Source organism: Nerophis lumbriciformis, linkage group LG27 (genome assembly GCF_033978685.3).
Source record: "Nerophis lumbriciformis linkage group LG27, RoL_Nlum_v2.1, whole genome shotgun sequence".
NCBI classification, from domain to species: Eukaryota; Metazoa; Chordata; class Actinopteri; order Syngnathiformes; family Syngnathidae; genus Nerophis; species Nerophis lumbriciformis.
Window position 1 is genome coordinate 35431972 of NC_084574.2, and position 25762 is coordinate 35457733.

At 41.9% G+C, this 25762-nt stretch overlaps 1 protein-coding gene and 1 long non-coding RNA gene across 3 annotated transcripts in view; both read left to right on the forward strand.

Moving 5' to 3' along the window:
* Positions 1–25762, forward strand: part of tacr3a (tachykinin receptor 3a) — a 167369-nt gene that overhangs the window by 119445 nt on the left and 22162 nt on the right. The window lies entirely within an intron of this gene.
* On the forward strand, positions 16687–24445 carry LOC133624289 (uncharacterized). The gene is made up of 6 exons (XR_009817973.2): positions 16687–16783; positions 22761–22788; positions 23054–23125; positions 23261–23410; positions 23637–23722; positions 23971–24445. It is a non-coding gene; the product is annotated as an uncharacterized lncRNA (long non-coding RNA).

The window sequence follows — 25762 nt, forward strand, 5'->3', positions numbered from 1 at the left end:
CTCGGTCCCGGACCCCGGCGAGGCGTCCCTTCTCCGCTCCGTAAAAGTGTCCATCTCTTTTCTTTTTTTTTCTTCTGTTGTGGCATATGCTGCAGGTGCCTGCTCGTTTTTCGTATGTGGGTAACAACATTTAACTATGTATATATATTTCCCAATTGGTTTAACTGCCACCCGCAAAAAAAAAAAAAAAAAAAAAATATCTAATTAATCCGCCCGACCCGACCCGCGAGCGGATAAAATCTTATTTTTTTAAATTTCATCCGCCCGATCCGCGGATAATCCGCGGACTCCGCGGTTGTGTCCGCAAACCGCGCATCTCTACTGGCTAGCCTACTGCTCAGTCGGTCAGGATTTGTGGACTCTGGTTTGAGCCCAGCTTGTGCACAACTCCGAACACTAGGTCTTTAGCAAAAATATGATAGATTGGAGGCTTGTCTGGCTGTATTATGGACCACATTGTGGTTGCCATGGTAACGACAATGATGCTATCCCCTTAATTAGAAAAGAAAGAATCTAAAGTAGTGCACGTCTAGATCTAACGACTTCCAACGTCTAACAGTTGTCCTTAATATTGCGCTACAGCACACTCAATAATGCATTCAAACAGATTTTCTGCAATTATCCAATCCTTTGCTCTCATTGAATTCCTTTCATCACGCTCTGTGCAGATTGACGGTTTGAATTCATTATTCGTTTGTTTCATCAAATAGTCCGCTTTCCGTCCGCATCAACGCGGAGGCCAGGTGTCCTGTGACGCCTTGGAACATTTTCATTTGCAACACAACCCCGGAAAGAAGATTCTAGGGATGCCAGTGAGTGTCAACTTTAGCATAGCTTTAGCACACCCCACTCTGTGTACTTGGAGCCCGGTTCACTTTGGTATTCCCTCCGGTTTCGATAAAAACTGCACAATTGTCACCATTCTTCCTTTTCTCCGCCCGATCTTATCCAAGTCGTATAATCTTGAAACATGAAAGAGGCGCAAAGAGAGAATAGCTCTGTCTTTGAAGACTGAGCAGCAAATATGCAAATGAGTAATGATCCGTTCGTTGAATATTATCTTCACATCTGAGTCCTTTTGGAGTGGAATTGGAAACCAAATGGAATGTCTGCCTATACGTGTGTTGGACCAAGGCTTTGAACAATGTAACGAACTTTAGTTGTAGAGCGCAATTCGAAGAGCTTTACAGAAAATTACAACAAGGCGAAAATAAACATATCAAATAATCATGAATCAGACTGGAATCAGAATTCAAATTAGAATCAATCAAATAGTGTAGATAAAATACTTTGAGTTAAGTTAAAGTTAAAGTACCAATGATTGTCACACACACACTAGGTGTGGTGAAATGTGTCCTCTGCATTTTACCCATCCCCTTGTTCCACCCCCTGGAAGGTGAGGGGAGCAGTGGGCAGCATCGGTGGCTGCGCCCAGGAATCATTTTTGGTGATTTAACCCCCAATTCTAACCCTTGATGCTGAGTGCCAAGCAGGGAGGTAATGAGTCCCATTTTTATAGTCTTTGGTATGAACTCACAACCTACCGATCTCAGGGCGGACACTCTAACCACAAGGCCACTGAGTTGTCATATGCACAATAAAATAAACGTGTTTTCAGCCTGGATTTGAACATTGCCAACGTTGAATAGTATTCCAGATTTAAGGATTGTAAAACCATGTTTGGTCCTGACTCTAGGCACCAGCAGGAGACCACTCCCTGAGGTTCTCAGAGCTTTAGATGGTTCATATGGCTCTACCATGTCAGAGATGTACGTTGGTACAAGACCATGACATGACAAGACCTGTTTTTAAAGTCTATTCTCTGAGCAACAGGAAGCCAGTGCAGTGACCTAAGCACTGGACTAATGTGGTTGTATTTCCTGGTTCTAGTTAGGACTCGAGCAGCAGCAATCTGGGTGTACTGCAGCTGCTTTAGTGTTCGTTTAGAGCAGACCTGGACAAATTAAGATCTGGGGGCCACATGCGGCCTGTTAAGCTTTTTTTGGTCTTTAAAGGGGAACATTATCACAATTTCAGAATGGTTAAAACGATTAAAAATCAGTTCCCAGTGGCTTATTATATTTTTCGAAGTTTTTTTCAAAATTTTACCCATCACGCAATATCCCTAAAAAAAAGCTTCAAAGTGCCTGATTTTAACCATCGTTATAAACACCCGTCCATTTTCCTGTGACGTCACATAGTGAAGCCAACACAAACAAACATGGCGGAAAGAACAGCAAGCTATAGCGACATTAGCTCGGATTCAGACTCGGATTTCAGCGGCTTAAGCGATTCAACAGATTACGCATGTATTGAAACGGATGGTTGTAGTGTGGAGGCAGGTAGCGAAAACGAAATTGAAGAAGAAACTGAAGCTATTAAGCCATATCGGTTTGAACCGTATGCAAGCGAAACCGACGAAAACGACACGACATCCAGCGACACGGGAGAAAGCGAGGACGAATTCGGCGATCGCCTTCTAACCAACGATTGGTATGTGTTTGTTTGGCATTAAAGGAAACTAACAACTATGAACTACGTTTACAGCATATGAAATACATTTGGCAACAACATGCACTTTGAGAGTGCAGACAGCCCAATTTTCATCAATTAATATATTCTGTAGACATACCCTCATCCGCGCTCTTTTCCTGAAAGCTGATCTGTCCAGTTTTGGAGTTGATGTCAGCAGGCCAGGGAAGCTAGGGTCGTTAGGGGGTTTAGCTCGCTCATCTCCGGGAACAAACTGCCGCCATTGCTTGCCGTGCTCGCGAGGTCCTTTGTCCCTGAATTGCTCACACACTCCGGCAGATTCAATGGGGGTCTGGCGGCAGATTTCTTTGACTTTATCGTTGGAAATGCATCTGCTTTGAGTGTCGCAGGATATCCACACATTCTTGCCATCTCTGTCGTAGCCTAGCTTTCGTCGGTAAAGTGTGCGGAACAAACGTCCAATTTCTTGCCACTTTCGTATCTTTGGGCCACTGGTGCAACTTGAATCCGTCCCTGTTCGTGTTGTTACACCCTCCGACAACACACCGACGAGGCATGATGTCTCCAAGGTACGGAAAACAGTCGAAAAAACGGAAAATAACAGAGCTGATTTGACTCGGTGTTTGAGAAAATGGCGGATTGCTTCCCGATGTGACGTCACAACAAGAGCGAATAATAGAAAGGCGTTTAATTCGCCAAAATTCACCCATTTAGAGTTCGGAAATCGGTTAAAAAAAATATATGGTCTTTTTTCTGCAACATCAAGGTATATATTGACGCTTACATAGGTCTGGTGATAATGTTCCCCTTTAAGATGGAAAGTGTAGCTGCCATTATGATGTGCAGTGATGTTTTCAAAAGATCGTAAGTCTTGAACTATACAAAGTATTTCCATGCTTGGAATGTGTGCTTTTGCATTATATACTAGTTACAATGATAATCTAATTAGTTACTATGGTAATCTAATTAGTTACTATGGTAATGTAATTAGTTACTCTGGTAATCTAAGTCACAGCAGCTCAGACGAGGCACCAAGCAGTGTGGGTGGAGTGCGTTTCCACAGAGTGTTTCCAGAGAGGCCAGCCTGAAAGAGATTTTTACAACAAAGTTCTAAAGCTTAGTGATATCTCAGATATATCAGATTCTAGGTGGGGGTTTTTACCCTTCGCGTTCATATTTCGCTGTGTTTTTTGCATTTTTGTTGCGTTTCGCTTGATTGTAAAACATGTGGATGGAGAGGGGGTGTGACGTTCATATGTTGTCAATATTCAGTGTTTTATCGTTCATACTTAAAATTGTAAACCCCGCATTCTTTATTTTCATGTACATTCTGGTTGTCTCATATAGTGTCATTTAGTATTCCATCCCATCTGTCATAACGTTTTTAGCATTCAATCAGACATTATTATGAGGTTTGTATTAGTGTTCCTAAAAATAGATATACCAGCCCCCAGACACATTTTCTTCTCTAAATTTGGCCCCATTCCATCCATCTTCTTCCGCTTATCCGAGGTCGGGTCGCGGGGGCAGCAGCCTAAGCAGGGAAGCCCAGACTTCCCTCTCCCCAGCCACTTCGTCCAGCTCCTCCCGGGGGATCCCGAGGCGTTCCCAGGCCAGCCGGGAGACATAGTCTTCCCAACGTGTCCTGGGTCTTCCTCGTGGCCTCCTACTGGTCGGACATGCCCTAAACACCTCCTTAGGGAGGCGCTCGGGTGGCATCCTGACCAGATGCCCGAACCACCTCATCTGGCTCCTCTCGATGCGGAGGAGCAGCGGCTTTACTTTGAGCTCCCCCCGGATGACAGAGCTTCTCACCCTATCTCTAAGGGAGAGCCCTGCCACCCGGCGGAGGAAACTCATTTCGGCCGCTTGTACCCGTGATCTTGTCCTTTCGGTCATAACCCAAAGCTCATGACCATAGGTGAGGATGGGAACGTAGATCGACCGGTAAATTGAGAGCTTTGCCTTCCGGCTCAGCTCCTTCTTCACCACAACGGATCGATACAGCGTCCGCATTACTGAAGACGCCGCACCGATCCGCCTGTCGATCTCACGATCCACTCTTCCCTCACTCGTGAACAAGACTCCGAGGTACTTGAACTCCTCCACTTGGGGCAAGATCTCCTCCCCAACCCGGAGATGGCACTCCACCCTTTTCCGGGCGAGTGCTAAATTTGGCCCCTCGAGTCAAAATAATTGCCCAGGCCTGGTTTAGAGAGTCCAGTGAGAAGGCCATTACAGTAGTCTGACCTGCTGGAGACCAAGGCATTGATTAGTCTTTAAAAGTCTGATTTATACATTATTCCTCTGATTTTGGCAATGTTTTTCAGGTGGTAAAAAGCTGCTGATGTCTTTGACCTAATGTGGCTGGGAAAGTTCAAGTCTGAGTCCATTATTACCCTTAGATTTCTAACCTGATTATTAGGTTTCATGTAGAGTGTCTCAAGGTGACTAATAATAGTTTATATTTCTTTCTGTTGGCCATAGACGACAATCTCAGTTTTGTCTGAGTTTAGCTGAAGAAAATAGTTAAGCATCCACACTCTGACCTGTTCCATGCAGCGACAAAGTGAATCAACAAGCCGACGTTCACCTGTGGCACCTAGATCTGAGCGTCATCTACATATTTGTGTTAGGACACAATGAAGCAGCGTATTTGCTGGCCAAGTGGCAGCATGTACAAGTTGAACAATAGGGGTCCCAGGATAGAGCCATGAGGATCCACACAGGTCATAGCCATTTGGTCAAAAACACTTATGTAGGTTGATCAGTAGTGTCAAAAATGTTTCCTATCCTATATGCAGATGATAGTCAACTGTATTGCTCCTTTTAATGATTCAGAGTTTCACTTGGAATGCGTATCCTGTATCAAAAACTGGTTGTCCTCAAATTTCCTCCAGATAAATTCAAACAAAACGGAAAGTCTGATATTTGCTCCCGATAAAAAGATCCCCCTGATCAAGAACTCCCTTGGTGCTCTGGTTTGCTTCTGTTTTAAGCAGCCTCAGAAACCTTGGGCTTGTGTTGGATCAGTCCATGTCTTTGGAGGGTCACTGTCGTCAATTGACCAAAAACTGTTTTTATCACCTCAGAAATATTTCTAAAGTGAGAAATCTGCTGTCAAAATTGGATCTCGAAATGATCAAGTCAACGCTACAGAGACTTCAGACGGTGCAAAATGCAGCTGCCAGACTTTGAACCGGTGCACCCAGAACAGCCCATAATACCCCCATTTTATCCAGTCTTCATTGGCTTCCAGTCAAATTCCGCATTGAGTTTAAAATTATAGTCCTGACATTCCGTGCGTTGCATGGTGGGGCTCCTCAGTACATCCCTGATTTGTTATGCCCCTACTCTTCAGGCCAGGGTCTTCTAAAGCAGTGTTTTTCAACCACTGTGCCGCGGCACACTAGTGTGCCGTGAGATACAGTCTGGTGTGCCGTGGGAGATTATCTAATTTCACATATTTGGGTTAAAAACATTGTTTGCAAACCAGTAATTATAGTCTGCAAATGATGTGTTGTTGTTGAGTGTCGGTGCTGTCCAGAGCTCGGCAGAGTAACCGTGTAATACTCTTAAATGGTAATGGTAAATGGGTTATACTTGTATAGCGCTTTTCTACCTTCAAGGTACTTAAAGCGCTTTGACACTATTTCCACATTCACCCATTCACACACACATTCACACAATGATGGCGGGAGCTGCCATGCAAAGCCCTAACCACGACCCATCAGGAGCAAGGGTGAAGTGTCTTGCTCAAGGACACAACGGACGTGACGAAGTTGGTAGAAGTTGGGGATTGAACCAGGAACCTTCAGATTGCTGGCACGGCCACTCTCCCAACCGCGCCACGCCGTCCCCCTCTTCCATATCAGTAGGTGGCAGCCGGTAGGTAGCTAATTGCTTTGTAAAGGCAGGTAAAAAGATGTCTTATGCTTAAACCACAAATAAACAAAAGGTGAGTGCCGCTAAGAAAAGGCATTGAAGCTTAGGGAAGGCTGTGCAGAACAAAAGTAAAACTGAACTGGCTACAAAGTAAACAAAAACAGAATGCTGGACGACAGCAAAGACTTACTGTGGAGCAAAGACGGCGTCCACAATGTACATCCGAACATGACATGACTATCAACAATGTCCCCACAAAGAAGGATAAAAACAACTGAAATATTCTGGATTGCTAAAACAAAGTAGATGCGGGAAATATAAGACATGAAACTGCTACAGGAAAATACCAAAAAAAGAGAAAAAGACACCAAAATAGGAGCGCAAGACAAGAACTAAAACACTACACACAGGAAAACAGCAAAAAAAAACTCCAAATAAGTCAGGGTGTGATGTGACAGGTGGTGACAGTACACCTACTTTGAGACAAGAGCTATATTGATGCATGGTTGGTTATGGTTTAAATTCATATCCAACAATTGTGAGAACGACTTTTTACGGTCAACAGAGTTTATGATTTCTGCTGGTGGTGTGCCCCCGGAATTTTTTAACACAAAAAATGTGCCTTGGCTCTTAAAAGGTTGAAAACACAGTTCTAAAGATCCCAAAAACTCATTTTAAAACCTGTGGAGACCTGGCATTCCAGGCTATATAGCTCCCAGACTCTGGAACACCTTGCACCAGTCCCTCCGTGATCTTGACTGTGTTGACACTTTTAAGAAACATTTGAAAACTTCTCTTTTTAGTAAAGATTTTAGTTGATGCACCTTTTAACTATAATTTTTAATCACCTTTTTATCATTTTTATGATGTTGCCCCTGTTGTTTTAATGGAATTGTTGTGTTACTTCACCTATGTTTTGTACAGCGCTTTGTGATTTTATCTGTGAAAAAGTGTACTTACTTACTTACAGTTACCAATTCCAACAAAGAATGTCCTGTGATCAAGATAGGACTTGGACCAGTTAAGAGCAGAACCGGATATTCCCACTCAGTTTTCTAACCTCTGTATTAAGAAGGTATGGTCACCTGTGTCAGAGGCACCTGTTAATTTCCACAATTGTCGCTTCAAATGTGTCCAAACTCTCACAGTCTTGCTGTATTGCTGAGTCAGCATTTTAGTTACGTCGTTAGCCTCAGCGAAGGGTTTTATCTTCTTTCGCTAGTCTTTAATTGTTGTGAGACGAAAAAAATATGTTACAGTAAACCTTTAATACGGCGAAAGCACTAGGACACAAGCTCATGAGGATTGCCTCACACTGCTAGTGTGTTCTAACACGAGCGGTGACTACGTGAAGCCACTGCTCGTGTAACACTCCGAAACTCTCACAGTGTTCAATGATGCCACACATATTCCCACACACAAAGTAATATTTTGGTTTTTTTGAGCGCACCAACGTGTGTGTTTGTGTGCGTGTCCAATGTCGATATTTAAGCTTGCTGTAATGTACTGTTGTTGTGTTGGTTAAGATAAAAAGGAGATTGTTGAGCTATCACAACCTTGTTTTGTTTGTTTGATATGTATGTATATACAGGTAAAAGCCAGTAAATTAGAATAAGGTCAGGGGAGTTGGCGGGCCAATTTAAAACAGAAATACCATGGTCCGTAAACCAGGCACGGGTAGATTTTGCGCTGTGTGCAGGCGCCAAGTCCTGTTGGAACTTGAAATCTCCATCTCCATAGAGCAGGTCAGCAGCAGGAAGCATGAAGTGCTCTAAAACTTGCTGGTAGACGGCTGCGTTGACCCTGGATCTCAGGAAACAGAGTGGACCGACACCAGCAGATGACATGGCACCCCAAACCATCACCCAACCATGCAAATTTTGCATTTCCTTTGGAAATCGAGGTCCCAGAGTCTGGAGGAAGACAGGAGAGGCACAGGATCCACGTTGCCTGAAGTCTAGTGTAAAGTTTCCACCATCAGTGATGGTTTGGGGTGCCATGTCATCTGCTGGTGTCGGTCCACTCTGTTTTCTGAGATCCAGGGTCAACGCAGCCGTCTACCAGCAAGTTTTAGAGCACTTCATGCTTCCTGCTGCTGACCTGCTCTATGGAGATGGAGATTTCAAGTTCCAACAGGACTTGGCGCCTGCACACAGCGCAAAATCTACCCGTGCCTGGTTTACGGACCATGGTATTTCTGTTCTAAATTGGCCCGCCAACTCCCCTGACCTTAGCCCCATAGAAAATCTGTGGGGTATTGTGAAAAGGAAGATGCAGAATGCCAGACCCAAAAACGCAGAAGAGTTGAAGGCCACTATCAGAGCAACCTGGGCTCTCATAACACCTGAGCAGTGCCAGAAACTCATCGACTCCATGCCACGCCGCATTAACGCAGTAATTGAGGCAAAAGGAGCTCCAACCAAGTATTGAGTATTGTACATGCTCATATTTTTCATTTTCATACTTTTCAGTTGGCCAACATTTCTAAAAATCCCTTTTTTGTATTAGCCTTAAGTAATATTCTAATTTTGTGACACACGGAATTTTGGATTTTCATTTGTTGCCACTTCAAATCATCAAAATTAAATGAAATAAACATTTGAATGCATCAGTCTGTGTGCAATGAATAAATATAATGTACAAGTTACACCTTTTGAATGCAATTACTGAAATAAATCAAGTTTTTCAAAATATTCTAATTTACTGGCTTTTACCTGTATATATATAAGTGTGTGTGTGTGAATAATATAGATAGATGTATGTATATATATGTATGTATATTAGAGATGCGCGGATAGGCAATTATTTCATCCGCAACCGCATCAGAAAGTCGTCAACCATCCGCAATCCACCCGATCTAACATTTGATCAGAACTGCATCCGCCCGCCATCCGCCCGCACCCGCCCGTTGTTATATATCTAATATAGACGATGCAAGGCATTAGTGAGGTTATAAAGCTTTTGCCTGTTAAAGAAAGGAGACTGATCCAACGCAGCACAGACATTCGCGTGCCACGCTGTCACGACCCAGACGCACACCAGTGCGCAATCATATGGGAGCCGCGCTGAGCGCACCTCCAAGCGCGTCTCGCTGCCGGCGACGGCCGGTTATATGGGCCCGACGCTCCAGCGCCATCCATTTTCAGGGCTAGTTGATTCGGCAGGTGGGTTGTTACACACTCCTTAGCGGGTTCCAACTTCCATGGCCACCGTCCTAGCTGCTGTCTATATCAACCAGGGTGGGCCCCACCCCTTTCGTGAGCGCACTGCGCGCGGAGTGACCCCTGTTATGAGCCCCCGGCCACGGGGGTGGCGGGCAGGTAAGCTGCTTACCTGCTGCGCGTGACGCCGGCCGCGGCGAAGGCGGACGAGGCGGGGTGTCGGTGCGGTGGGCGCGGTGGTGACCCTGGACGTGCGTCGGGCCCTTCTCGCGGATCGCCTCAGCTACGGCTCCCGGTGGGGCCCTCTCGGGGGAAGGGGCCTCGGTCCCGGACCCCGGCGAGGCGTCGGGGGCCTTCTCCGCTCCGTAAAAGTGTCCATCTCTTTTTTTATTTTTCTTCTGTTGTGGCATATGCTGCAGGTGCCTGCTCGTTTTTCGTATGTGGGTAACAACATTTAACTATGTATATATTGTAATGTTCCCAGGAACGTAGGCTCATAGACTTATTCGTTTGTCTCGTATTTATTGTAATAAGATGCAATGTAACCACACAACAGCTCCAATGTGCGTCTCCCCTCTTTCCCGGCAAAACTCGAACTAACACTTCCTGTCAACAACGTCACTTCCCTAACTTGCCCGGAAGTCCCGCCCCTCAGCCAAAGCCATTGGCTAACACCCCGAAGCTAGCCGCTACATCATATTTCCGAATTGGTTTAACTGCCACCCGCCTGAATCTATTTAAAATCTAATTTTTTTTTATTTTAATCGCCCGACCCGACCCGACCCGACCCGCTGATAAAATCTAATTTTTTTAAATTTCATCCGCCCGATTCGCGGATAATCCGCGGACTCCGCTGTTGTGCCCGCAAATCGCGCATCTCTAATGTGTATATATATATATATATATATATATATATATATAGATAGATGTATGTATATATGTATATATGTTGTCATGACTTGGTCCTGGGGTTTAGTTTTTCTCGAAGGCAACGGGAATGAAGGTACATTTTTTATTTAAACTACAAAAACAGGAAGTAAACAAAAGGCGCGCACAATGGCGGAGAACAAACTATGAAACCAAATACTTGCACAAAGCCAAAAACTATGAACAACAAAAAACACTAACTGTGGCAATAATAAACAAAACTTACTTGGCATGGACAAAAAGGAGCAGCGTGAACGATGGACATGAAAAAAATAGCAGCAAGGGTCTTAAGGGTGTGTGGAGAGTGTGCAGAAGCATAAATGCGGAGATGTCGTCAGAACGACAAACTGAAAACAATGAACTTAAATACTATAGACATGATTAACGAAAACAGGTGCGTGACTCAATACGTGAAACAGGTGCGTGACGTGACAGGTGAAAACTAATGGTTGCTATGGTGACAAAACAAAACAAAAGTGCACAAAAAAGTCCAAAAACAAAACCGAACATGACTAAAATAAAACATGATCACACAGACATGACATATGTATGTATATGTTTGTGTGTATATGTATATATGTTTGTATGTGTGATATGTATCTGTATGCATATATACATATACAGTGTGTATATATAGTATATATATTCTATATACATTATAGTGTATTGAAAGTGTGCAGTTTTTTTTAATAAATTAAATACTTTTGTCTAGGCTAGAACCAATTATTCATGTTTAAATTGATTCATATGGGGAACTCTGCTTCACCATACGAACGTTTCGGTTGGCCAACCACGTTGAAGATCCAATTAAATTAAAAAATTGAGGTTCCACTGTTAAGGACAAAGTCACTAAGCTGTATAGTAAGTACAAAAATCAATTTATCATGTTTGCCGTTTGTTGCTAATTGGGCACCTAAATGAAAGGTCTTCAGAGATGCGACCTATCGGGTTACTTTTATAAACTCATTATTTCCATAGTGACTTTAAACATGACCTTTTAGCCACCCGCCGAATGGTAGCAGCAGGTTGCATTAAAGCTATTGAGGCTGAGGAAATGTCAAGACAAAATAGAGCATATTAGAGGAGGAGAATGGAGAAATATTGAAATTATTTTTGATTTGTTGTGTTTGTAAAAGAATGTTTGTGTGTCTGTAGCTTTAATGCTAATGAGCTGTGTTTCTTTCCAACAGAGTGTGTTACTGCAATAAGCACTTTATTACACAAAAACTGTAAATCTGCAATTGTTCAACATAATATGTGCTGTATCAGTGTTTCTTAACCATAGAGCCAATTGTAGAGCCACCAACCGGGATCCGTGTGGGCCACAGCGGCAATTTGTGGTAATACACTTTTCCACCACTTGTGGCAGTAATAACAATATCCAACAAGCATATTATATATAGCATAGAGAGGTTTCTTAAGCGCCAAAATTATGACTAAAGTGGTGAAGCTACTACTACCAAGCCAGGACACACGAGGTAAACATTTAACTAAAACATTACGCTATCTTGAAAAAACAAAGTAAAATTACTTATTAGCAGAGGTGTGGACTCGAGTCACATGACTCGAGTCATGAATTTGATGACTTTAGACTCGACTTGACAAAATGTAAAAAGACTTGCAACTCGACTTCGACTTTAACATCAATGACTTGTGACTTCACTTGGACTTGAGCCTTTTGAATTGACATGACTTGACATGACTTGCTACTTTCCCCAAAACCCAAAGATGAAAAAGTTATTCGGGAGCGCTCCGTATTTTTCATTGTGTACTTGTCTATCAGCGTTGCGTGTGTCAGCTGGTGTGGTCTCAGTACAACAGCCAATCAAATTAGATCTACTTTGTTTTCATCACACAGCATTCATCCAATCAAATTGCAGGACAACCAACGAAGAAGACATGTCCAAACCACACGCCAGTGAACAAAAAATGATACCTAAAATAATTTCGTTTGGGTATAAAAATTACGAGGTGGTCAACACAAAACGGTTTGCAGTATGCAACACATGCGGTTCGAAAATTGCTGATGGAGAGGCAACAACTTCCAACTTCGTTCGGCATTTGAAGTTGCACAAAGAACGGTAAGTTTTGAATGTAAGATAACGTTTATTGGCTAAGTAACGTGACTTTTATTTGCTGTGTAGTTAAATCAGTGAGGCTGTAAACTCACTGCTAACGTTATAACGTTATTGCAAACACGGGAATCTGTTGCAGTTCACTACCTTATTCATACTTTTTGTTCAGTGATTTTTTTTAAGCAGGGTTACGTTAGTCAATATATCACACGTAACGTTAGACGGCGGTCAGCAGCACCGCGTATTTTAGCCACCTAAAAAAAGACAAAAATAGTAAAATAAAGGTCAGTTAAAATGTATACTATATTATGAATATGTGTACCGTTTTAGCTAGCTTTCTGACATACTGTTGGTTGTTTACCTCAGTGGTCCCCAACCACCGGGCCGCGGCCCGGTACTGGTCCGTGGGTCGATTGGTATCAGGCCGCACAAGAAATAATTTTTTTTTTTTTTTTTAAATCAACATAAAAAACACAAGATACACTTACAAGTAGTGCACCAACCCAAAAAAACTCTCTCCCCCTTTTGTTCTGGGCATTGAACATGAAGACTCTTCCTTCACTTCCGAGTGGCCATGAGAGTCTTGGCAGTGCCTGCCTCCAGTGCTCCAGTGGAGCGAGTTTTCAGACATGGTGGCATCATACTACGCCCCCATCGTGCACAAATGACTGACAGACTCTTGGCTAATTTGGTCTTTTGCAAATGCAATGCTAGGGCCCTGACATATAAAAAGTACAACTTTTTTGTTATGTTCACGTATATGTCATGTTTTTTCAATGTTAACACTTTTGTACAAATAAGTACATTTGCACTTTATTTTTCAATGTGTTTGTTCTGTAAAGGAATGAGTTAATGTTTAAAATGACTGGTTAATAGTGCTATTATAAAGTGCAATGTCAGCACAATTTTCTTTCCTGCAATTTAAAATGCACTTGTTTTAATAAATAAATACAGCGTTTGAAAAGCATACACAATCTGTGTTAATATATTAGTCTGTGGTTAAAAGGACTTGAAAGGACTCGAAACTCAAAATGCAGGACTTAGGACTTGACTTGAGACTTTCCAGTCTTGACTTTGGACTTGACTCGGGGCTTGCCTGTCTTGACTCGGGACTTGACTCGGACTTGAGGGCAAAGACTTGAGACTTACTTGTGACTTGCAAAGCAATGACTTGGTCCCACCTCTGCAAGTTATTAGTAGTATGTTAACGTTCGCATGCTAACATTTTATGCTAGATTCTTAGCTAAAAGTGTTTGTTCAAACATAAAATCATGAATGTTGATACTTGGCACCATCTTGTAAGTATGCTAACGTCATATATTTGCATGTTAATTTTAGCATGCTAACATTTTATGCTAGCTTCTTAGCTAGCTTTAAAGTGTATGTTTAAACCTACAAATCATGGATTTTGAAACCTTGCGCCATTTTAGAAGGATGTTAACGTCTATTATATGTGCATGTTAATGTTTTATGCTAGCTTCTTGGCTAAATGTGTATTTTTGAACCTAAAAATCTTGGATTTTGATGCTTGTGCCATCATGGAAGTATGCTAATGTATTTTATATTTGCATGATAATGTTAGTATGCTAACATTTTATGCAAATTTGATATGTTTAAATAAAAAATTCATGGTTTTGGATACTTGGAGCCATCTTATAAGTATGCCAGCTTCTATTGATCCCAGACCAGAGGTCCAGGGCACAGATAGGAGACTCATCAAAATTTCTAGGTGTTAAATTTGCTATTTTATATTTATTTTAACAAATTATTTATTAATTTAAATTTTTTTTGAAAAAGTGTGATATTTTTTTAAACTTTTGTTCCAGAAGATGTCTGGAGCTGAAGCCGTAGAGAAGTTTTGTTAAAATGCTAATGTTTTATGCTAGAGTCTAGTTGTTAAATCTGCTATTTTACATTTATTTTAACAAATTATTTCACATGAATTTATTTCGCACAAAACATGCATCAAATTAAATTAGAATTGTTTTATTCTTTTTAAATAACAACATAAAAATAGTTTTAAAACATTTTGAATAAGTGTTTAAAAAGTGTGATTTTTTTTTTACTTTTGAGTACAGCCAAACAGAAGTTTCGCTAAAATGCTAATGTTTTATGCTATATTTTTTTTAGCTAATTTTGTATGTTTAAACCAAAAAAATAATGGATTTTGATGCTTGGCACCATCTTGGAAGTATGCTAACGTCTCTTATATTTGCATGCTAATGTTAACATGCTAATGTTTTATGCTAACTTCTTAACTAAATGTGTATGTTTAAACCTATAAATCATGGATTGTCATGCTTGGCACTATATTGGAAGTATGCTAACGTCTTATATTCGCATGTTAATGTTAGCATGCTAATGTTTTATGCCAAAGTTATTTAGCTCATTTTGTATGTTTAAACCTACAAATCATGGATTTGGATACTTGGCACCATTTTAGAAGTATGCCAGAGGTTCGGAGCACAGATAGCAGACCCATCAAAATTTATGCAGGAATTTTCTGTTTGTTAAATCTGCTATTTAGCTTTTTGGGGGTTTTTTTAACAATTAATTTCCCATGAATTTGTTTAGTAAAAAACATGCATCAAAATTAAAGTCAAATTGTATTAAAAACAAACAAACAAATAATAATGAAAAAAATACTTAAAAATCGTTTTAAAGAAATTCAAAAAAAGTGTTATTATTATTTTTTTTTTACTTTTGTTCCAGCAGACATGGTTTGATTCCCAGCTAGGACATGCAAGGTAAACATAACCGCTAAAACATAATGCTATCTTGCAAAAACAGAGATATTTATTGTACTCTATTAAGTTTATTATTTCATACAAACATACAGTATTGAAACAAATTGTTTCCTATTCATATAACCAGGGCCGGCCCGTGGCATAGGCCGTATAGGCAAATGCTAAGGGCGCCGTCCATCAGGGGGCGCCACGCCAGTGCCACAAATGTTGGAGAAAAAAAAAGAAAAGAAAAAAAGTTGGTACTATTATTTCTAAATACAAAAAATAATCCCACGTTAATTAAAATGCAAAGTAAAGCCTATTTAATAGAAATATTATTTGTTACAACATTACGCCCCCTCCCCCCCCCCTGTCCCCCCGCACGGTGCGCCCCCTCCCTTCCCGTATCATGACTCTTTTTGGACGTCACCACATCAAAAAATCAACACAAGATGTCAAAACGGCCAAAACTGTCAGGTGCCCAGGGAAGAAAAAAGAGAAAAGAAGAGGAGGAGAAACGAGAAAAGACAGAGGTAGCAGGTAGGTGAGCCGAACATGAAATGATTTGTCTGTTACAGAATGTGATAGTAACCCGGCTTTTTAGCATTAAGCTAAAATTGCTAATCAATAAATAGCTAGTTCTGTTTTAACGTCGGGTTAATATTGTGGAGGGGGCTAAATTGTTATGGAAAATAATAATGTAACGTTAGGTAATTACAGTACTCCCACCTTACATTCCTCAGGGACATTTGTATTAGATCTTTTAAGCAGCTGTTTTTTGTTTACATTGTTATTGCCTTCTGGTTAGCTAATGTTTGCCCTGCAGGTAATAGTCACTTTTCCACCCCTTTATATATTAGGTATAGTTGTAAGTAAAAAAAAAAAAAGGTCAAAGACAAAGCTATTCGGTTTCTTGTGAGTATATACACTTCACTGCCGATGTGGGGGGGCGCCACCTAAAATCTTGCCTAGGGCGCCAGATTGGTTAGGGCCAGGCCTGCATATAACTCCAAAACGCCTTGACCCTGCACTGTAAACCTGAATGCTCAAAATAATTAATTAGAATAAGTAGTCTAAACCTAAAAAGTTGTTAAAAGTGGTACTTACTTAAAAATGTTGAGTGTGAGTAACAATTTCCTTCGTTTTATTTTTAATTAATATTAACTTGTTTGCAGATTATGTACCTGCTACTTAAAATAATTAACTCAGTTACTTAAAACTCAGTGGATTAAACATGATTTTGTCTTATTTTGAAAGAACAAATCAATAAATCAAATCATGATATAAATTAAGAATGAATAAATTGTATTATAGATTTGTATTGTTATTATACTCTGTGCGTATGTATATATATATAAATTATTACACGCCCACACAAGCACAGAGGAAGTGCTTTTATTTTGTAGCATTTGCGTGCATTTCCTCTTCAGGCAGCAGACATGAGGAGAAGAGCGGGAGTCGAGAGACCAATTGACCGGAGTACATTAACCCTCAGCTCTGCACCGTTGAGTTGAATGTAAGTACGCAACATAAAACTTGCTTGAATGTATGTTTCTGAAAGTTCAACGTGTTTTTAAGACGGACATGGTGAGTAACGTTAGCCATGTAGCAAGCTAGCATGCAAAGTCTGCTGATGCCAAAGTGTAGACTGTTAGCTCCATAGACATGTTATAAGGATACGCAGCATGGAGCGCTACTGCCTACTGGTGCGGACGAGACGCGGAGCCGCCATCTTGGAGTGGTGATCCGCTCCACTCAGTGCAATTCATTTGGCAGGAGCAATGAACTGTCAGCGCATTTAATTCATTTACCTCACTGAATACCACTGATTTCCGTGCGCTTTTTTGTCATACGTATAGCTATGATAAAGGACACATGTTTTATTATTCATAGTTTGCTTAACAGTAATAAAATATTCTTATATGCTATAAGTGACCAGATGTTCGAGATCAAAACTGGGAATATTATCCCAGCGAAGGGGGGGAAAAAAACGGTCAGCTATTTTTAAGTTAAAGAAACAATATGATTAGGTTATATATACATGCATATATCGTACATAAACAATGTATGAATACATTAGATATCTATATATCTTAGGGACCTATAGACTGTATGAATGTATTCTGTCTTGACACTTTGTATTGATAATTTGTGTTACATTCTTCCCTTAAATGTTTACAGTGATTGTTTTATATGTATTTTTTATGTACCGTATTTTCCGCACTATTAGCCGCACCTAAAAACCACAAATTTACTCAAAAGCTGACAGTGCGGCTTATAACCCGGTGCGCTTTATATATGGATTAATATTAAGATTCATTTTCATAAAGTTTAGGTCTCGCAACTACGGTAAACAGCCGCCATCTTTTTTCCCCGTAGAAGAGGAAGCGCTTCTTCTTCTACGCAAGCAACCGCCAAGTTAAGCACCCGCCCCCATAGAAGAGGAAGCGCTTCTTCTTCTACTGTAAGCAACCACCCGCCCCCGTAGAAGAAGAAGAAGCGCGCGGATATTACGTTTCATTTCCTTTGTGTGTTTACATCTGTAAAGACCACAAAATGGCTCCTACTAAGCGACAGGTTTCCGGTTCATGAAAAGACGCAATCTCTCCATCCGCACACGGACTACTATTTCACAGCAACTGCCTAAAGACTTTCAAGAAAAGCTGGCTACTTTCCGTGCATATTGTAAAAACAAGATAGCTGAAAAAAAGATCCGGCCAGAGAACATTATCAACATGGACGAGGTTCCACTGACTTTTGATATTCCTGTGAACCGCACTGTGGATACAACGGGAGCACGTACGGTGAATATTCGCACCACAGGGAATGAGAAGTCATCCTTCACTGTGGTTCTAGCTTGCCATGCTAATGGCCAGAAACTTCCACCCATGGTGATATTCAAAAGGAAGACCTTGCCAAAAGAGACCTTTCCAGCCGGCGTCATCATAAAAGCTAACTCGAAGGGATGGATGGATGAAGAAAAGGTGAGCGAGTGGTTAAGGGAAGTTTACGCGAAGAGGCCGGGTGGCTTTTTTCACGCAGCTCCGTCCATGTTGATATACGACTCCATGCGCGCCCACATCACGCTGGTTTTTAATATATTATTAAAGTTTGACTGACCTATCTGACTGTTTTTTTGACATTCCCTTTAGCGCAGTTAGATGCGGCTTATAACACGGGGCGGCTTATAGGTGGACAAAGTTTTGAAATATGCCGTTCATTGAAGGCGCGGCTTATAACCCAGGGCGCCTTATGGTGCGGAAAATACGGTATGTCGCTTTGGATAAAAGCATCTGCCAAATACTTAAACATAAACATATATAAACACCTGAAAGTCTTTATATCAGCTAAAACCACCAATCTGTTTCACTGGATTCAGAATAAAACCAAATTCTGTCTTACCCAACAATGTTAGTATTTGAATATTGTTAGTTGAAGACGTATTCCTTGTTACAATTATACTGTTAAGAAAGTATTGTCTTATACTTTGCCTAAAATGGTCATACTCTTGTTTGCTAGCGGCTAGCGATTTCAGTACTATTGAAGATCTTTGCTCCTTCTCAACTCTGTGGTAATATTCTTTTCACAAAATACAACCAATAGTACGTTAATGTTAAATCTTACTTGTGAAAAGTAATCCCCCGATTCCTATTTTCAACAGTCCGCTCATTTGAGCAGGAAAACGCTGAATCTTTGTTTTCATCATCATCTTTGTTTTCTACCTGTCAGTTTAGGCTGCTCGCCGGCTCCTCATCACCACTTCAAGATGGCGGCCGAATTTCTCGCGTAACAGCAGCCAATTCTGCGTCTACTTATAAGATGTCTATTCCCCCACCCCTCACGTGTGTTAGCCGGTTAGCTCACTTAGCGTCGTTAGCGCTGGTAGCGCTGCTAAAGTATAACGGTCCATTTATTAAATGAAATGAGCAGTGTCAAAGTTAAGCTTTACTTTAGAGATGTGTTTTTTTATTTAGAGACTCCAGTGTTTCCCACAGGACAGGCATCTATTTGTGGTGGTGTGGTCAGGGGGTGGGGGGTGGCGGCGGCGGCGGCAGCGCCGATGACCAAAAAGAACGCGGAGTTGGAATATAATTACAACATTTTATGTACATATTTATATACAGATTTGAACAATTAGTGATTCACTGAAATATATTTATTAATTGTGGTTCTTACAAAAAATATATCTTATAAAATATAAAAGCTAAAATGTCTCTTAAAGCTCTGCCCCTTTAATTAGTGAATACTAAATAATTTAACTTTAGCCTACTACTACACCTCATAGCAACATGAAGTGAAACAGAGGCAGAGGTGTCCTGCCACAGTCAGTCAACCTCCTCCTCCTCCTCCTGCTGCTGCTGAACAGGTCGTACCTGTGGTCCGGACTGTAGGCCTACCTCCTCTCCAAGTCCAGCCCTTTTCGGCCGTTGAAAATATTTTTCTATACTCATCTGTGTGAAGGAGTGAACATCCAACATTAGAATTTATTACTAACGAGCAGAAGCGCTCTATGTACAGTGCCGTCTAACCTTAAGCGGCAGCAGCTCAACACATGCAGGGTTCAACGTTAAGGTTTTTTTCTACTTGCCCGACTTCTCAAATCTACTTGCCCCAATATTTTTACTTGTCCTGCCTAGGTTTTTTTCTGGCTGTGTAGTGCTCATGGCTTATATCTTACTAAAATTCTTCCCGTTGACTATTTACAACACTACACAGTATTTATTATTATTATTATCTATAATTACATTTAAATGGCATTGCATACATGTCAAATTAAATGCTATTTCACATTATTTGACCAGTAGCAGTTACACCCATCTGAACAGGTCAGCCACCTGTTTAAAGCCCGATCACAGTTGAAATCTTGAAATGAACGGCCTTTAATGGCCAAAACATTAACCTGGACAACATTTTAACAGCTGGTTGGCTCAGATTTGATTCTTTTCATTGCATTCACATGCTGCAGTGGACAGTGGACAATTTAGCTTCAGTCCATGTGTGTTTATTGACAACAGGGCTATAACCTGGACACGTTAGCTCGTCGGTGAAACGCTTGGTGAAATCGCGGATTAACGTTAAATATATGACGAGCCGCGAGCGATGCAGCTATAACCTATCTACCTATAACACCTGTAAAAATTAAGCAATGCTACCACGTTAGCAAGCGTTAGCTAGCCGGCTATGAGCCACCAAGCTGCTAACTATCGCCAAAAGGCACCATTTAAGTTTTTTCCCCATGGCATCCTATATCAAGGCTTTCAGCAGCTTTTGGACGTTTGAGGTAGAAACGTAGGAAGCGCCATCATTATGAAAAGTAGCCAGCGAGTATTTTTATCCCGTCCGTCCATCCGTCCCTCTTCTTCTTTTTCTTCTTCTTCTTCTGTGCTATTGGCGGAGTTACAATGCATAGTAGGCTACCGCCACCTACTGCACCGGAGGTGTAACTACAAGCAACATTCACAGACAGTCCCATTGCTTTTATGAGCGGTCGAGCGAGTCAAAAGCCGAAAAATCCATTTGTGGCGGATGTAATTCTTTCGTGGCGGGCCGGCACAAATAAATGAATGTGTGGGAAACACTGGACTCCCTTTTTTTTTTAGACTCATTTATAAAACGTGACGCTTTAAAGAAAAAAAAACAGGATGCCCTGAAGAAATACGGGGAAAAAAACCAAGAAGCTCTGTCAGTGTGCTTAGTTTGGACCCCAAAACCAGCTGAATAATGAAGCTGTCGGTCAAGTTATACCACCAGCATTTGTGAAAACAATGACTGAGGTTGTACTTGGATTTATATTTTTTATTTTGCAGTTATTTTGTCTGACTGTTAGACTAGATAATAACACAAACATACATGCCTCTATGACATGCACTTGCAAATTTAGGTTCATCGGCCGTATATAAATGTAATAACATCAACATTGTTTTGATCAATTGTAAATACTTTCAAATGTATTTGTGTAAAATGTTGCAGATTGAATAGTCTAACAGGCATCTTACACATTAACTTTGATTTAACCAATGATGGTGTATTTTCTTGTATCATTTAGAAAGAGGAATATTACTTTATGTGATTTGGTGGAGGGTTAAAAATGATCACAGGTGGCTTGTAAAATCATTTTTTGTGTGTGTGTACCGTATTTTCCGCACTATAAGGCGCACCGGATTATTAGCCGCACCTTCTATGAATTACATATTTCATAATTTTGTCCACCAATAAGCCGCCCCGGACTAAAAGCCGCGCCTACGCTGCGCTAAAGTGAATGTCAAAAAAACGCTGCGCTAAAGTGAATGTCAAAAAAACAGTCAGATAGTTCAGTCAAACTTTAATAATATATTGAAAACCAGCGTTCTAACAACTCTGTCCCAAAATGTACGCAAATGTGCAATCACAAACATAGTAAAATTCAAAATGGTGTAGAGCAATAGCAACATAATGTTGCTCGAACGTTAATGTCACAACACACAAAATAAACATAGCGCTCACCTTCTGAAGTTATTCTTCATTCGTAAATCCTTCGAATTCTTCGTCTTCGGTGTCCGAATTGAAAAGTTGTGCAAGCGTGGGATCCAAAATGGCCGGTTCCGTCTCGTAGAAGTCATCGGGAGTCAGTGTCGCTGTTGTTCTGTGAATCCTGCCTTCCGGAAAGCTCGGACCACAGTTGTGACCGAAATATCTGCCCAAGCATTTACGATCCACTGGCAGATGTTGGCGTATGTCGTCCGAGGCTGTCTGCCCGTCTTAGTGAAGGTGTGTTCGCCTTCGGAGCTGTGTGAAAAAAGCCACCCGGCCTCTTCGCGTAAACTTCCCTTAACCACTCGCTCATCTTTTCTTCATCCATCCATCCCTTCGAGTTAGCTTTTATGATGACGCCGGCTGGAAAGGTCTCTTTTGGCAAGGTCTTCCTTTTGAATATCACCATGAGTGGAAGTTAGCATGGCAAGCTAGAACCACAGTGAAGGATGACTTCTCATTCCCTGTGGAGCGAATATTCACCGTACGTGCTCCCGTTCCACAGTGCGGTTCAGTTGCTGTGAAATACGGTAGTAATCCGTGTGCGGATGGAGAGATTGCGTCTTTTTATGACCCGGATCGTTTAGTAGGAGCCATTTTGTGGTCTTTACAGATGTAAACAGGAAATGAAACGTACGGTGATATCCGCGCGTTTTTTCTTCTTCTTCCGGGGGCGGGTGAAGCGCTTCCTGTTCTATGGGGGCGGGTGAAGCGCTTCCTGTTCTATGGGGGCGGGTGAAGCGCTTCCTGTTCTATGGGGGCGGGTGCTTTCCTTGGCGGTTGCTTGCGTAGAAGAAGAAGCGCTTCCTGTTCTACCGGGAAAAAAGATGGCGGCTGTTTACCGAAGTTGCGAGACCGAAACTTTATGAAAATGAATCGTAATAAAGCGCACCGGGTTATTAGGCGCACTGTCAGCTTTTGAGAAAAATTGTGGTTTTTAGGTGCGCCTTATAGTGCGGAAAATACGGTATGTGTGTTTTCAGGTTGCTGCAACAAATATGACTTGGCACTGTAAGTTGTGTTCAGCTTCTTTTACCACTATATCATATTTATTTAAACACTGTAGACTGAAGCACAGCCACTTTTCAAAAGTTAGCCCAGTCCTGTGCCTCCATGATGATTGCATGTGCACATTTCAGACACTTAGTGCACTGAGAACTCATCTGTCCAGATATCATACTCAAGAGCCTAAAAGCAATGCAAACAAGATTCAGGAACTTGTGACTTTCAAGTGTCCTTTATGCCCAATTCAGCAACCTTTTTCTTTTTGTGACAGACTATAGTTATGTCCTGCCCACCTGTGAAAGAGCTGATGGACCTCTGGCCTGCTCTTCATAAGCCATCTGAGGTAATGTGGATCAACTCTTTCATCTGTTTTTATCTTTGCCGGTACTTTGTCACATTGTGTGTAGTGTTGCCTTATTTCATTCATCATTAAAAAAAAAAGAATTGCTGGTACTGTACTGTTCTTTCCTCACTGCAGGTGTTTGCAAACCAGAACTTTCCTAACACATTCTATGCAGAGCTGGATCGCCACACTCCTTGTTGAATGGCCTTATTTAGACAGAAAGCTTCCAGAACTGGAAAGACTGCAGCTGCTTTGGCTGACATTTTCAAAGTCCATGATGCACAGGTGAATATACAATTCACAAGTGAAGTCTTTGGGTTATTTTGGGAGTTTAATGCTTAATACTAGCTTTTGAATTCCACAATTGCACCAGTTAAGTCAGCAGGTTATTAGTGGATTTATGTGCAAATATCAGTGGCATATTGGCATCAGTGGCAAATTGGTCAGGGCTGTGTGGCATTGAGTTTGATTAGTAAACTTGTCACAGTATTTACACTGTTAATCTTCTTAGGAATGACATGATGTCCACACAAGGTGTACCACTGTTCTCCATGCCCTTCCTGTCTATCTACGAAAGGATTTTTCAGGACATGTGTGGTAAGTAGAGAGATATCAGGTCTGCTGTACTGTAAATGAACCAATTCATATTTTCTATTTATTTATGTATAAGGACAACACACATTAACATTTCGGCAAATGTGCCAGTGTTTCAACTGCAAACCTTTGGCAAGATGTTTAGAGACCTAAGGAGTCATGTTGTGCCCATTAGGGCATTAAAACAAATCAACAATCACTGTTAAGAAATCAAGTGATTAGTATATGATCTCCCTTTGAAGTATTTTAAGGATGATATGGATGACCCAGACCTGGAGGAAGCAGCAGTGGTCCTCCTGACAATCGTCAGTGACGAAGCCACGAGTCCAGTTGACTACGACCCAGTGAGAATCTCTGTCGTCCTAGAGGGTGATGTGGTGGTCGACCTCCCCAGGCTTCCTGATACCTTCCTGGTGATGTTCAGCCTCATCTATGCTTTACATCTCAATTATCCCAAGGGACTAACCAACACATTTGAGTTCACACAGAAAATCGTACTTGGTCTTGATGACTCTAAACTGTCACCCAAGCTGCAGTCTCAAAAATGACCTGATGTCACATGTGTAACTCAAGATCCAAAAAAGCAGGGAGATTCAGATGGCTCACTCTGTTAGAGCATAGTCCACAACGACAATGTCATTGACTCATTTGACTACTGCATGTTCAACTGTTGATGTTAAAGTTGCTGCTCTACTCAACTGGTTTTAAGATAAATGGCACAAAGTACACACTGTCTTTGTACTTGTTATTGGTTAGTGTAATTCATAATTCATTGATGTTAAACTGATATGCACCCTGAAATTGCCTTAAATCATATAGCCAAAGGAAGGATACGCACTGCCTTTGTACATGTTATTGTACAGTTTTGGAGTGTAGCAGTTTTAGTTGTGAATAATTTATAAGCCATTTGTTTATATGTTGCTGCACTGCAATTTTACAACCAGAGGGCCCAAAGTGTGCGTTTGTAATCCATCCGTCTTCCTCCGCTTATCCAAGGTCGGGTCGCGGGGGCAGCAGCCTAAGCAGGGAGGCCCAGACTTTCCTCTCCCCAGCCACTTCGTTCAGCTCTTCCCGGGGGATCCCGAGGCGTTCCCAGGCCAGCCGGGAGACATAGTCTACCCAGCGTGTCCTGGGTCTTCCCCGTGGCCTCCTACTGGTCGGACGTGCCCTAAACACCTCTCTAGGGAGGCGTTGGGGTGGCATCCTGACCAGATGCACAAACCACAGCGGCTTTACTTTGAGCTCCCCCCGGATGGCAGAGCTTCTCACCCTATCTCTAAGGGAGAGCCCCGCAACCCGGCGCAGGAAACTCATTTCAGCCGCTTGCACCCGTGATGAACTTGTCCTTTCGGTCATAACCCAAAGCTCATGACCATAGTTGAGGATGGGTATGTAGATCGACCGGTAAATTGAGAGCTTTGCCTTCCGGCTCAGCTCCTTCTTCACCACAACGGATCGATACAGCGTCCGCATTACTGAAGACGCCGCACCGATTCGCCTGTCGATCTCACGATCCACTCTCCCCTCACTCATGAACAAGACTCCGAGGTACTTGAACTCCTCCACTTGGGGCAGGGTTTCCTCCACAACCCGGAGATGGCACTTGACCCTTTTCCGGGCGAGAACCATGGACTCGGACTTGGAGATGCTGATTTTCATCCCAGTCGCTTCACACTCGGCTGCGAACCGATCCAGTTAGAGCTGAAGATCCTGGCCAGATGAAGCCATCATCACATTATCTGCAAAAAGCAGAGACCTAATCCTGCAGCCACCAAACTAGATCCCCTCAACGCCTTGACTGCGCCTAGAAATTATGTCCATAAAAGTTATGGACAGAATCGGTGACAAAGGGCAGCCTTGGCGGAGTCCAACCCTCACTGGAAACGTGTCCGACCTACTGCCGGCAATGCGGACCAAGCTCTGACACTGATCGTACATGGAGCGGCCCGCCACAATCAGACAGTCCGATACCCCGTACTCTCTGAGCACTCCCTACAGGACTTCCCGAGGGACACAGTCGAATGCCTTCTCCAAGTCCACAAA